Source organism: Felis catus, chromosome D4 (genome assembly GCF_018350175.1).
Source record: "Felis catus isolate Fca126 chromosome D4, F.catus_Fca126_mat1.0, whole genome shotgun sequence".
In the NCBI taxonomy this organism is placed as follows: domain Eukaryota; kingdom Metazoa; phylum Chordata; class Mammalia; order Carnivora; family Felidae; genus Felis; species Felis catus.
This window is the reverse complement of record NC_058380.1, coordinates 77,003,140-77,017,408: the sequence shown is the minus strand read 5'-3', so window position 1 is coordinate 77,017,408 and position 14,269 is coordinate 77,003,140. Positions and strand designations below refer to the sequence as shown.

At 42.6% G+C, this 14,269-nt stretch overlaps 1 long non-coding RNA gene across 2 annotated transcripts in view; it reads left to right on the top strand.

The window, feature by feature from the left end:
• Window positions 1-14,269, top strand: part of LOC123381807 — a 466,019-nt gene that overhangs the window by 427,858 nt on the left and 23,892 nt on the right. For both annotated transcript variants that reach the window (XR_006589252.1, XR_006589250.1), the window contains exon 5: window positions 10,866-10,992. This is a non-coding gene — a long non-coding RNA (uncharacterized LOC123381807). The remainder of the gene's footprint in view (window positions 1-10,865; window positions 10,993-14,269) is intronic.

Below are 14,269 nucleotides of genomic sequence, written 5' to 3'. Positions count from 1 at the left end.
CACAAATGGCAGACATGAGTTGGTAACAGATGAAACTGGGGTCAGAGATGATGGCACTGTGTCAGCCATGAAACCAGGGATATGGGGAGGGAGCAAGTACATTACTGTGACCAAAAGCCATATCAGAACATGCAATAAAGATGTGGCTCTGCCTTGATCAGCTCTCACCCCATGCCGAGACTGGGGCAGGCTCAACCGGACATTTCTGACCCGGGCAGCACCCGGGGCCGAACAAACCACATGCCTTACATGTGAGTGTGAAAGGTGTACCCACGAGTGCCTTGCTCCAGAGGGGATTTAAGGTTGGGAAGAAACTTTCCAGCAGAACATGCTGCTTCTCCAAAGTCCTCGTGGCTGGCCTTTCGTGGTGGATGTGGGTGGTATAAAAACTTGGCTCCCGAATGTGTGAGGAACTTGGTGCCAGGGAGGGAGCAGTCTGCATCTGGAGTACCTGGTAGAGCTGGAGAGGGAAGGCATGTGGTGAAGTGTCGCACTATCTTCTCTCCTCGGGGAATCTGCTCCCGGGAGAAGGTGGCTTGTGCCTTGCACTGCACCATGCAAGAGGGGGCCATTGTGTGAGGAGAGTTTCAGGCAGTGGGTTTCACACTGGCTCCTCAGACCCCCCTGTTGTTCTGGAGGAGGACCGCAGGGGTCATTCCTGGGAGCAAGAGCAAGGCTTAGCTAAGACCTCCTCCTAACCCTATTTCCAACAGCGTTGCTGGAAACAGCGTTCCAACAGTTGTTAGCTGGGAGATGAGGGGTAGGAAACAAAATTTTCTAGGCACTTTTACCCATTTTACTGAGAAAAAATTCACGTAACATACAATTGAACATTGTAACCATTTTGAAGTGTTCAACTCAGTATCTTTTAGCATATTCACGATGTGGTACAACTATCATCACTATCTAATTCCAGAACGTTCTCATCACCCCAAAAACAAACCCCGTCTTCATTAAAGTCACTCTCTAGTCCATCCTTTTTCCCAGCTCCTTGGCAACCTCTAATCTATCTACTATGTGGATTTACCTATTCTGACATTTCATACACATGGACTTATATAACGTGTGGCTATTGTGGCTGGCTTCTTTCACTAAGCATCATGTTTCAAGGTTCATCCATGTTGTAACCTGTATGGATGGGAACTTCATTCCTTTCCGCGGCAGAAAAATGTTCTATGAATACACCACATTTTGTTTATCCATTCGTCAGTTGATGGACATTTGGTTTGTTTCCACCTTTTGGGTGTTATGAATAATGCTGCCATAAACACTCATGTGCAAGTTTTTGTTTGAACATATGTTTTTAATTTTCTTGAGTTTCTAGGGTTTTAAATGAAAAACGTTCCACAGCATCTCTCTTTCCCACCACCCTTGAAAGATGCCCATATCACTAAAATGGTGCAATTAATGTTTCTTAAATGGGAATATGAATACTCCTGGGTGTTTGCAGCTCTATACCAGTGAGTACACAAAGCCAAAGTAGAAACATGGTGCATCTTTTTGAAATAAGCTTACTTAAAGATTGAAGGGGGGAGGAGGGATTGTATTTTTATATTAAAAACCAGATAAATATCCACTAGTTCATCGATCCTCAGCCATTCATGTATTAACACCTTTGAAATGAGAGTGAATTTTACAATCGATTCTGTGTCACAATTTAATTTTCAGTATTTGGGTTTGTTTGTTTTTTTCATTCTTAGGGATAAAACCATGATGTGTCTTACAATAAATGCACCTTAGCTTTTATGGATTATAGTGTTATGGAGTACAATCTACATTCACATAATATTTTTAAGAGAGAAATGGAAGACTTTAGAGCTGTTTGCAGCTGCAGGGTTCCCTGACTAGTCTTCATCCCCTGGGGCTGGAGAAATATAGTGGTAGAGGCTGTGCCCAGCACACCAGGGTGCCCCAAAGCCCCACATAGATGGCTTTGCATGGCACACTCTAGGGGACTTATTCTACTCTCTGTCTGAATTTGCTTTGTGTTGCCACCCTCATCACAGGCTACTAACATACACATCTCTGGGGTGTCTGGGTGGCTCAGTCAGTTAAGTATCTGACTTCAGCTCAGGTTATAATCTCATAGTTGGTGAGTTTGAGCCTCGCATCCAGCTCTGAGCCTGGAGCCTGCTTCAGATTCTGTGTCTCCCTCTTTCTCCTCCCCTCCCCTGCTCACTCTCTCTCTCTCTCTCAAAAATAAATAAACATTAAAAAAAATTAAGATACACAACCTCCCTCTAACACTCTACTTCAGTGGTGGATAATCCCCCCTTTCTCATCTCCCCTCAATGTAGCCGAGGCAGACTGACATTTTCAAGAAGAATTTTACATAAAGGCTAAGGGAATAGGGAAAAGAAAAAAAAGAGAGAGAGAAAGAAAGAAAAACAGGAGTGAAATTGTCATATTTTCCATGATTGCCTTTCTGATGTTACCATTCCATAAGAGAAAGAATTTCAGCGAGACCCCTCAATTTTGGCAGAAATCAGTGGCTAAGAGAAAACCTTGTTCATGTTCTGACTCAGTCCAGAATCAGCTGTAGCCACCATTCACCTCCTTACCCATACAGTGAGGATCTGGACTGCACAATTTCTTGGATTCCTCCACTTGCTGACATCTTATAGCTTGTTTTTTTCCAAAAAGTTCTGGCCCGAGGAAAATGCCACATTCTTGTCCATGAAATGGCTTGGGGATCACTTGAGTGGCGACGAAAGTGAAACCTCTTGCCAAAATCATAAAGAGAGAAAACGAAAATACAAGCTCGCTGGTTTAACTCATGAAAATTAGCTCTGCATTTTCTGAGTTCTTTGGTCATCAGGAAGGAGTTGTTAGTTCAGAGGTGAGCGGTGTTAAGTTAGCAAACCTTTGCTAATAACCATTCAGGTTACTTTTACTTTATTCCGTAGCAGTCTCTTAGAAAAAAAATTGAAAATCAATGAACAGATTTTTCTAAATTTAAGAAAAATAACAACAAATACTTAACTTTGAAACTAAACAGGAACACCCAATGTTCCAGTGACTGGGTGAGTGCTTCTGAATGAAATTGGGTCAGGGAGGGGTCCACACTGCCTAACCCCCCCCCCCATTAAATGCTTCCTTGTCTTTGTATGTATGTACCTTTGTAAGGGTATGAGGGCTTCCCTGTAGGAGCTGATTATTTTTGTCACCTGAGAGTCCTCTCTCAGTACAATCTGCCTTGTGAAAGGAGCACATTTAGCAGGGGGAATGCATCACTACATTTGTTCTGAATAGCAAAGTAAAGAAGGCTAAAGACAGGTTGAGGCATGCCACAAAAAAAAAAAAAATCTATCAAAGTTGTGAGTGCAATCAAAACTATGCCTATGGGAGAAGCAGAAAGAAATGAGATAATATACCTAGAAAAGAGGATACTCGTGATCTGGGTGGTAGGGGTCAAAAGGCAACTATCTGCAGATCCATGAAGATACATTACGTGAAAGCAAGAGTGGGTTCATTCTATAACATCTGGAAGATAGCTAGTGGCACAATCTGAAGTGGACTGTACAACTTGCTAATAGTTAAGCTGGCCCAAGATATGATGGCATGCTTTCAGATCTCAGTTCTTCGAAAAGGAGCAAGCCCGCTCATCATCAGTTGTAAGAGCTCTCTAATTGAATTTTAATAGTTGAGTGGTGGAACTTCATTTTCAACATCGATTTAAACCTGAAATTCTAATGGCTCCTGGTCTACGCTAAGGGAACCGAGAGTCTCTGCTGTCCCGCAAAGAAGGAAGAAAATAGGCACTGACCACCTTCAGGGCCTTTTGATTCAAGTTCAAATGCAGCCCGACACAGCAAGATTTTCAAGAACAACAGCATAAAAAGCTCAGCCTGCCTCACTCCTGCAATGTCTTGGTCATATAAATTAGAGATCATGGGTTACCCCTTTCCGTCAGGTCTACGTCTCCCTCCTGACTCTCAGGCCTCTCTGCAGCTTGCAGCCAGCCCTCTGAAAACTACACTGTTCCCCACATACCACTTGGGGGCAAACCGCGGGCCAAGGCACCATCCGTGTTCAGACCAGCTGAGCCCTTTCATGGCGTGCTGCAATTCAGGCAAAAATGTTCTCTTTCAAGACGGATGACCCTCTTGCCAGCAATTGCTTGGATAGAGTGTTCATTCGAACATGCTGGGCTTGTTACCAGCTCAGAGCACAGAAATTGTGCAGGTAATTTCTACTCGCCGTCCAATCTGTTGCTTGCCCACCCTTGTGCCAGTCCTTCCCAAGATAGATGTGACATTACACACGCCACTTTACGATTCCTAACGCGGCAGGTGCACTTAGATACATCCAACACCATATTAATAAGAGTCCTAATGAAGACCCAAAATAACCTACCTGTCACAGAAGCTCTGTCACCCCCTAGGAAAATTGAAGTGGCAAGTCATCCCACGCACGGTCTATTTTTCCTTTGTCTCCACTTTATCCCTTCTGCCTGCCCCCAAGCCTCTGTCTTCCTATGCGTTAGTTGTTGCAGAGCCGTTTCAGCAGACCCCATTTGGTTGCTAACTCCCCATTTGCCGTGCCATTGCCATGGGATGTGCATTGAGCCGGGAAACAGAAGAGCTGGGTAGGAGTTCAGTATCCCCTCTACTTCTCTCTCCGGCAGAAACTTGAGTTCTAAGAGTCTATCTCAGGCCGAGCTGAAACGACACCGCTGCAGAGTTTGCAGAGCCAGGGCGATCCTCCTCCTGTGCCCTGGCTGCTGCAGATTCAGAAATGACCCCCAAAATGGTCGTGGTCTGGAAGAGGGGTCAGAAGACTTTGTCTGAAAAGGGCCGGGTAATGAAGAGTTTAGGCTGTACAAGCCAGGTGATATCTGATGTGACTGTTCGCCTCTGCTGCTGTAGCTCTAGAGCAGTCATAGACAACACGCAAACAAATGCCAGTGGTTGTGTTTCCATAAAACTTTCTTTCTAAAAAATAGACAGTGAGCCAGTTCTCTCAAGACGTGGCTTGCAGGCCCCTGATCTAGTGGGGGAGACAAACAAGTGATCCTACTGTTGTAGTATTCAACAGCGAGTGACAAGACAAGAGGGAAGCAGCCAGAGGTGGTTAGGGAAGGCTTTCTGGAGGAGGTGAGGTTTGAGTCATACATAACGTGAATCACTTACCTGCCTTTCTCCCTCTTTCACTCCCATCTTCCCCAGTGGACTGCCTACCTGTGGTTAGACTCCATAAGATTTTGAGGTTTCTGAGAGCTGTGACTGCATCTTTACCCCGTCTGTATCTCCAAGGTCAAACCCGGTGCCTATACGTCATCGGGGATTCACGCATGCTTCTTGAATTAAAAGGTGTTGAACTTTTACCCATTTTGGCCACTCTTGCCTTTGTTTCTTGGAAGATGGCACTTCTGTGTCATTCTGCTGCAGCCTGGTGGAGACTTAGTCACAGGGCAAGGGAGTCCTTATAACTTGCTGCCTACTAGTTCATCTTCCCAGAGCCAGACTGCCTTCGATTTCGTGCTCTGTGCCTTTCATGCTCTCCTGGCTGTTCTGTGCCTCAGTTTCCTCTTCTGTTCAAAGAGAATCATGACAGTATTTGCCACCTGACCTGTGCCAGGATTAAATGAGGTAAGAGGAATACAGTATTTAGAAGGGTTCCTGGCAGCAAGCAGCCCTTCATTAAATGCTGGCTATTATTAACATTACGAAGCTGGGCCTAGTCTCTTCATAACACTCTGCACCTCTTCGGTGGGAGGGGGAAAGAGTTGTTCCTGGGAGCTACTGACATTCATTTGGAAATTCTAACCAACTTCCTAGCACCAGCCTTATTTGTTTGTTGTTTTAATCTCTCTGCCCTCAACGGCCGCACAAGGAGAAGAGTTGATTGGCAGCTTAACTGTTTAAAATCAATATAAGAAGCACTTGGAGATTAAAGCAATTTAAGCAAGGTACTGGCTGGCGTTGGGAGCTAAAACTGCTCTTGAAGGAAACAAGCGAAGGAGATGAAGAAAGTAGGTCAGAAATGAAACCGCGTGGAACTGTGAGTGGAGGTGAGATTACAACAATAGAGCAGCACGACTTTTTCATCAGAGAGAGATCATTTCCTTTTATAAAAAATAAAATAAAATAGGACCCGAAGCCCTAATCTCAAAATTGCTCCTGCCTGGGACTGATTGTTGTGCTGATTTAAACACACTTGTCTCTACCCTCTGCTCCCTGCCGCACAGCTGCCCACCCACTCGCACACACTTGCCTTCCCCTTCTCTGATTTTGGCCGGAACTTCTTGCCACATAGGGATGGAGAGAGAACATGGCAGCCTCCTTGCTGACACCGCATAAAACCACTACCACTGAACTGAGCCAGAGAGAGGAGGTGAGCATGTGCCAGGGTGTCATGGTGGACAGCCACCCCTCCTACCATGGCGGCCCCAATCAGACATTTGATTCCCTTAACCCAGTCTGGTCTCATCTAGCAGCGGGATCCACTTCAGGGAGCCGAATCTGTGTTAAATTCACAATAAGCTCAAAGGGTTCCGAAGTAGACAAAAGAGCCCCAGTGTTTCCCTTTCTTACCTGTCTCTGAACTTCCATCTCTTGCTCATTCCCCTTCACTCCTCCTGTCCTACTCAGTCTGTACACTAGGACTTGAACTTTTATGGGCTCAACAGTGCTTCATGCATGTCCCTTACTACAGCTGCTCCAACTGGACCCTAATATCTCCCACCCTATTTGCACCACAAACTGGTCCCCTACTGGGTTAACTTCATCCCTAATGAGGAATCACTTGTGTGTAGTTTACAAGAGTGATTCCATACTTTTTATTCTGGGTGGATGATCTAAATTCCTCATACAGTGTGGGTAGTTTTACATGCTGGAAAGAAACAGGCCCCTGTGGTGCTGGGACATCCAAAGATTTGGAGGATTTGGGATCCACATCAAAGAAGACCAAAGCCATGGAGGAAATCATCTAATCACATGTAGAACATTTTAAGCAGGATGTGGTCAGTACTATGGGCTTTATTTCTATGCACTATTGGGTCTTATCTTCAAGATATAATCTACATCTCCCCCTTTGAAAGAAAAAGGGAGAGTTCTTTACAGAAGAATACTAACTGAGGGGCACCTGGGTGGCTCAGTTGGTTAAGCATCTGACTGCCTCAGGTCATGATCTCACAGTTCACAAGTTCCAGTCCCCGCATCAGCCTTTGTGCTGACAGCTCGAAGCCTGGAACTTACTGCAGATTCTGTGTCTCCCTCCCTCTCTGCCCTTCCCCTGCTCACGCTGTGTGTGTGTCTCTCTCTCAAAAATAAAAACATTAAAAATTAAAAAAAAACAATACTATTATATGTCATTGGAATAATAGAATAGAAAGTCACCATTTGGTAACCATCAGGAAATAATGGATCAACAAGAGAAGTTTAAGCCATTGGGTAAAACATTCTTAAAAAACAGGATATTCATGGGATTTCAAACCATGGTCCCACAGGTAACTTCTTAATTAAGGAAAGAGATTATTTATAATGGGGACACCTAATGGCTACCACCTTAATCAAGTGATCAAATTTAGTAACACCAATAATGAGATAAACTGGCATTATGTGCCTCCTGATGGAATTCAAAGTCAATTGCACAATATCTTGCCCAAAATATTTTTACTTGAATCTATTCATGACGAAAAAGGAAAATCCAAAGTTTGGGGATATTCTGCAAGACTACTAGCCTGGACTCTCAAAAAAATTGTTCATGAATAATATTAAATAAATAAGCATCCATATGTACATGATTAAAGGGGGTTGTATATCAAAGGATAATCAAGAAACATAAAAACCAAATGCAATGGGAGAACTTTAATTTGATATTGGATTTTTTTTAAAGATCTATAAAGTCTATTGGGGAGCACTTAGGGTAATTTTAGTATAGACCACTTGTTAGGGGTGCCTGGGTGGCTCAGTTGGTTAAGCATCTGACTCTTGGTTTTGGCTCAGGTCATGATCTCATGGTTCATGAGTTCGTGCTCCATGTTAGGCTCTGCACTTATGGTGTGGATCCTGCTTGGAATTTTCTCTCTCTCTCTCTCTCTCTCTCTCTCTCTCTCTCTCTCTCTCTCTCTCTCTCTCCCTCTCTCTCTCTCTCCCTCCCTCCCTCTCTCTCTCTCTCTCTCTGCTCCTCCCCTACTCACACACACTCTCTCTCTCAAACTAAATAAACAAAACAAATTTTTTAATTAATACAGACCACATGTTAGGCATTACCACATCAGTATTAAATTTCTTATGTATGACAAGGTCCTTGTGCTTTATACATAGATATAGTGTAAGGTATCTGGGGTTGGAATATTATGATGACTTCAAACTACTTTCAAAAACTTCTGGGGAAAAAAAGCCTGTGTGTGTGTGTGTGTGTGTGTGTGTGTGTGTGTGTGTGTGTATACGCCCATGCACATATATGTGCAGATAAAGCAAGTGTGACAAAATGCTAGCAATTGTAAATCTAAATGGAGGATATATTTATATTCACTATAGTATTCTTTCAGAGGGTTTTCTCTGAGGGTTTGAAATTTTTTCAAATAAAAATTCAGGGATATGGAAGAACCCCCCACTTTTTCGAAAATGTAACTTTCTTAGATGGTACCCTGAGTGATGGGACAAAGTCCCTGCAATGCCCCATCCTTTCCTCTCCCCTAGCCATTACAAAAGGTTTGGACTTCGTCACTCAGTTTTTCACCCCACTCCACACATGTTTTCTCTTGTAATAAGGAAGATTTATCTGCAATGTTATGGTTCTGAATCAGGATAAGAAGGGTTGTGGGCTAAAATTGAAGAAGAGTTTGCTGAGGAGTGGCAAAAGAGGAAGAGGTGGCTGGTGGCAGTAAGGGGGTGCTGATAGAAGTCATGAGGGAGACTAAATGTCTGCTCCAGAGTAGCCCTTTAGCATGACCATCACCACCTTCTTATTGTGGGCACCTTACTCTTTCCCCATCCTCTAATGGTCTTAGAGCCCACCCTCAGTTGCAACAGCTTATAATGGATCACGTCCACCCAGTGTAAGGACCTGAGCTGGGGCTACGGGTGCAACCACATCTGATTGAACATCTCCAGCTGCCGTCATGGAACAGGAACAGGTCAGACTGTTTTGGAGCCTTCTTTCCGATTCTGTCTTCCAGAAACTCTGGCTCATACCCTCTCCCCACACTCAGTGGACAGAGCTGTTCTCCCCACCACATTGCCTGCCTACAAGACAGGAGACCCAGAGAGAGACCTGTGTGGCTGCTTTCTTCACAGCTGCCAGGCAGTGTGATGCTCTGGTGATCTTTGCTCTGCTCATTCGCCTTCTGAAAATCCACTCTAAATATTCTGTTTCACAAAACAAGCAAGGTCTCTCAACTCTCCTGCTTCTGTTGTTGTTGCTATTGTCTTACCTTTTAATTAAATCCGACAGCCAAGCAGGCATGTTTGAGCTGGAGGTAAACCAAGGCCAAGCAGAACCGGAGCAGGGCATTCTTCCTCTTGAGAGCTGGAGTCTCAGTACAAAGCCTGGAGTAAAGCAAAGGGAAAATCAATAGTCCTCAGCCAAATTCATTTTCATATGTGGATGGTGTTTGTCATTACCAAGGGAGGTACATGGCGAAAACTTGTGCTCTTGAGTCATTTTTGTCATTGTGTTCATAGTCATTATCTTCTGGTCTCTGCCAACTAGTGCAGCTCACTATTTTAATGTCAGCTTTAGATCTAGATAATGATTCATTCAGAAAAATGACAGTTACCACATTTGAGGTGTCTCCTATTGGCTTGTTCGATGGACAATTTTTGAGGTCCTACTAAGTACACAGCAGTGTAGTAGGCTTATACCAGTCGGGGAGAGGAACGTTTATCAAATCACATCACAAATACGTAGTTGCCTACTTTGATATGTGTAGAGTGGTAAACGTGGTCTACCTGTAAGACTGACCTAGTCAGGAAAAGGCAGAGAAGGTGTTGGTGAGCAAGTGATACTGAGCTGAGATCTTCAAATGACAAGGGTTAGCTAGGCAAAGTGTGCATGTCTACGTTAATATTCACTGTAGCGTTATTCACAATAACCAAAAGGTAAGAGCAGCTCCAGCACCCATCAACAGATTAGCGGATAAACAGAATGTGACACACACACACACACGAATATTATTCAATATAAAAAAATAATGAAACTTTGATATATGCTAAAACATGGATGGAGATTCAAAAGAGCATGTTTAGTGAAATAAACCAGATATAGATAGACAAATATTGTGTGATTCCACTTACATGAGGTACCTAAAATAAGCAAATTCAGAGGCAGAAAGTAGAATAGTGGGCACCAGGGGCCAAGAGAGCAGTGGAAGGAGGAGTTACCATTTAATGAATACAGAGTATCTGTTGAGGTTGACAAAAATGTTTTGGGTAGAAATAGCAGTGATGGTTAGCCAACATTATTATTGTGTTTAATGCCACTGACCTGTGCACTTATGGATAGTTAAAGTGATAAATATTTTATGTATATTCTACTACAATAAAAAATTGAAAAAATGGGAGGGATTTTTAGTTTCCTAGGTAAACCCAAGAAAAGAGATGAAGAGAACTAGCTATCAGGTGAGGAGAAAGGAGATTGGTGCCTTGCTGGAGATGGGGCAGATCTCCAAGGGTGCTTAGTCTGAGGAGGAGGTAACCAGTGAGAAAATGCAGGTTGTGTAATGGCCAAGGAGGGGCTTTGATGAACTGGAAGGTTTAAATTTGCATAGCATTTATATTTTGGGTGGAAGATGGATAGATAACACCTCTCTCTTCCCCACTGGGAAGAAAACATGAGACAAGGAAAAATGAAAGTGAAGAAGGCTATGAACCACCCCCCCAAATTAAAATATTTTTTTCTGTCACTTTCAATTGTAGGTTTCACGTGGTATTTACGTACCATCAGGACCTCAAATCTCCTTGTGAGCAGTGTGTTGCGAACTTCAAGGAAAACTGTCTAAAACTTCATGATTTAATGACATAGAGGAAGGAAAATCTTTAGGAGGTAAGACGGGAATGTGATAAATAATTGAAATATGGAGAATAAGAGAAAGGTGTGATGGGAGAAAATGGAAGAATTCCATGATTATTAGAGGAAGGCTGGGATTGTAGGGATCAAGAAAGATGCACTCAATTCTTTTTTGTAAGGCAGTGCGTGGATGTGTTAAGAGACATAGGGAAAAAGTTTCTTTAGTAAAACATTTGTATTTTCTACTTAAGAAAACATAGGGCAAAATGAAAACAACAACAACAACAACAAAGAACTGAGAACTAGAACAAAGAACAAAGAACTATTCCTGGGATCAGTTCATTCTTTCATTCGTTCTTTCTTTCTTTCTCTTTCTTTTTTTTTTTTTTTTTCATTTCTGGAAGTAATGAAGATAGTACCTTCTTTTTCCACCTTACAAGAGGCCAGCAGACAGTTTGATCACTCTTGCCAGCCTTAGCAGACCAAACTTTCATGTTTCTTCTCCTGGGGGTGAGGAACCTGCCTCTCTCACTGACTCAACATTCCTGAAAAGTAGTAACATCTGCCCACTGTAGGTGGGGCCTCCTCTCTTCTGTAGCAAAAATATTGCAAAGTAGGTCAAGGCTCTCTTATTTATTAGTAGGAAGATGACAAACTAGTAAGCATGGAACTTACCATGTCGTGATGTGAGACAAAAGATTATAGACTATCTCAGGCACCTGGGTGGCTCAGTTGGTTAAGTGTCTGGCTTCAGCTCAGGTCGTGATCTCACAGATCATGAGTTTGAACCCCACATCGGGTCCGTGCTGACAGCTCAGAGTCTGGATCTTGTTTCCGATTCTGTGTCTGCCTCTCTCTCTGCCTTTCCCCCACTTGCACTCTGTCTCTCAAAATAAATAAATAGACATTTAAAGAAAAAGATTATAGAATATCTCAATATTTATTCTTTACTTTTATGGTAATTTACATGCAAACTCTCCCTTCAGACTTGAAGAGCTCACACCTTGTGTTCAGTGTCTCTATGTAACAATGTATTGAGTCCGTTCTTGAATGATTATAATCATGACAATGGCCAAAATGACTAGGCTTTAAAGGAAAGATTTTCTAAGAGTCTATGATACCTTTTATCATTTAATGTTCCTTCTTAATTGAAAGAAGCTTAATGATATATTCTTCAAGGTGTAGAAATCCTTGTACTTGCCCAGAATCTATGGTAAATTAAAGAAGCTCCTGTTTTCTGGAACCAGAGGGTCACTAAAACAACCCGTGTTTGTGCATGCATATGTGTGTGTGTGTGTGTGTGTGTGTGTGTGTGTGTGAGTATATGTGTAGTGTAGTGTAGTGTGTAAGGTTGGGTTCCTACATTTTCAACTTTATGCTACAAATGAAGTAAGTTCTAATTCACTTCAAAATGTTGTCTTCGAGAATGATAGCCATGCACCTTAAAACATTTGAGCCAGACATTGTAGACTCCTTCTGAGGTACATCATTTGCCCTCAACCAAGAAAGAAAGGCTAACAGTTAGGTATCCCATAACCTTAAAGGCAGGGCCCTCCCAAGAGCATTTTCAGAAGTATGCATCACATTATTTACATGGAAACACAGTTTCCCCATCCATTATTAGAATCACCTCATATTTTCTCACCATTTCAGGAATAGTCATCTATGGGGTCTACTGTTCCTTAGAGCAAAACCAGCTAGTATTACAGAAGCTGCAATGACCAGAGGTCCCTAGAACCCTGATCTGAGCTGGAAAAATGGCACCTTGTGACCCGGCAGCATACACTCAGGAAGTGTGGATGCGTGGGTAGTTACAAATTTAACACAATTGCTTGGAAGAACAAAAGTAAAATGATACTTCTGGGAGTTGTGTCTAGACAACATTGCTTCCCAGGCAGATCTTACTTCTTATACCCAACAGAGATCTTATAAATAAAAGCCTACCCAAGACATGAGGGCATGGTTTTCATCTAGTTCTCTCTTATTAACTCCGTAACTATTGCCAATTTTTCTTCCTGTGTGGACCTACAAATTGTATAGCATGACTCATTTTGAAACACTACTTTCTATTTTTCTAAGCCTATAAAGTAGTTTTATTATCCCTGTGGTTATTTTGTCCAATTCACAATTTCAGTACTTTGGGCACTGATGTCTTATTGGAGAGTCTAGATCATTATATGGTAGGTGAACATTGCGTGGATCATGCATTGTGAGCCATGGCTACAAATTCCCATGATCAACCAACCCCCCCCTCCTGCCAACCGTGACCTCTCAAGCTGAGTTGGTTGCTTCCCTCAGGAATCCTGCATGTCTACATGGTGTCTTATTTTAGTTCAACACTGCTCTCTCTTGCATGGAATTTTTAATGCTTGGATAGCTTCAGAGCAATTTGGGGATGTTTTATCTACCCCAGAGCAATGTAGGTCCACAGGGAGACTTAAAATGCTCCTTCCTTCTACCTCATATCCTTTACAGTTCTACTCCCAAAAGGACTCAAAAGGTTGTGCCCTCCTCTGTGAGGGATTCCAATTATATCAGACAGGTTCATTACCCCAGACTGAGGTATAGACAGTAATTTCTTGGAGGCTTCCACCACTTAGAGTACCAGTGAACTCTTAGTGAATATTCTTTCATGTGAATACAGGTCTCAGTTTAAATATGTAGTCACTACTTATATTCCAGGGTACTTTTTAAAAATCTATTCGCATATCAATCAGCTAAAGTTTGTCATGTGTTGTATTTGACATAGTAATTATTATTAGCATACCGACAACCCACTGAATACCTTTTCCACTTAATCAAATAGAACAATATGATTTTGTGGTCGACAGTTCCAGTGTTTATACATATCTGGTTCCTTTCTCCTTCCAGGCACAGAATAATGTTACATTTCCTTACTGCCTTGTAGTTATTTGGCTAGGACCATGTGTCTAGTTTTGGCCAATGGGTTGTGAGTGGAAGTGCTATGCATTATGTCTGAGATGAAATATTTAATGGCCACAGCCCATTTTGCATTCCTTTACCTGCCTCATTGTCCATGAAGGCCATGAGTTCCAGATGACCAGACGTAGTATGGTGGAGCCTCCACCAGCCTGTATCACTGAGTCACTATTTGCAGAATATTTGGTCTGGAGAGTCAGCTGGAGTTTACATGAGTGAGAAATACACCTGGGTTTTTGCTAAACCACTGAGATTTTGGATTTATCACTGTGGTATAATCTACCTTTTCTTACCAATAAAGGTTTCTTCCATAATTGAGCATAATGCCACATGGTCCTACTTGCATTTACAGTTAGTGTTTAAGGTAAAAACG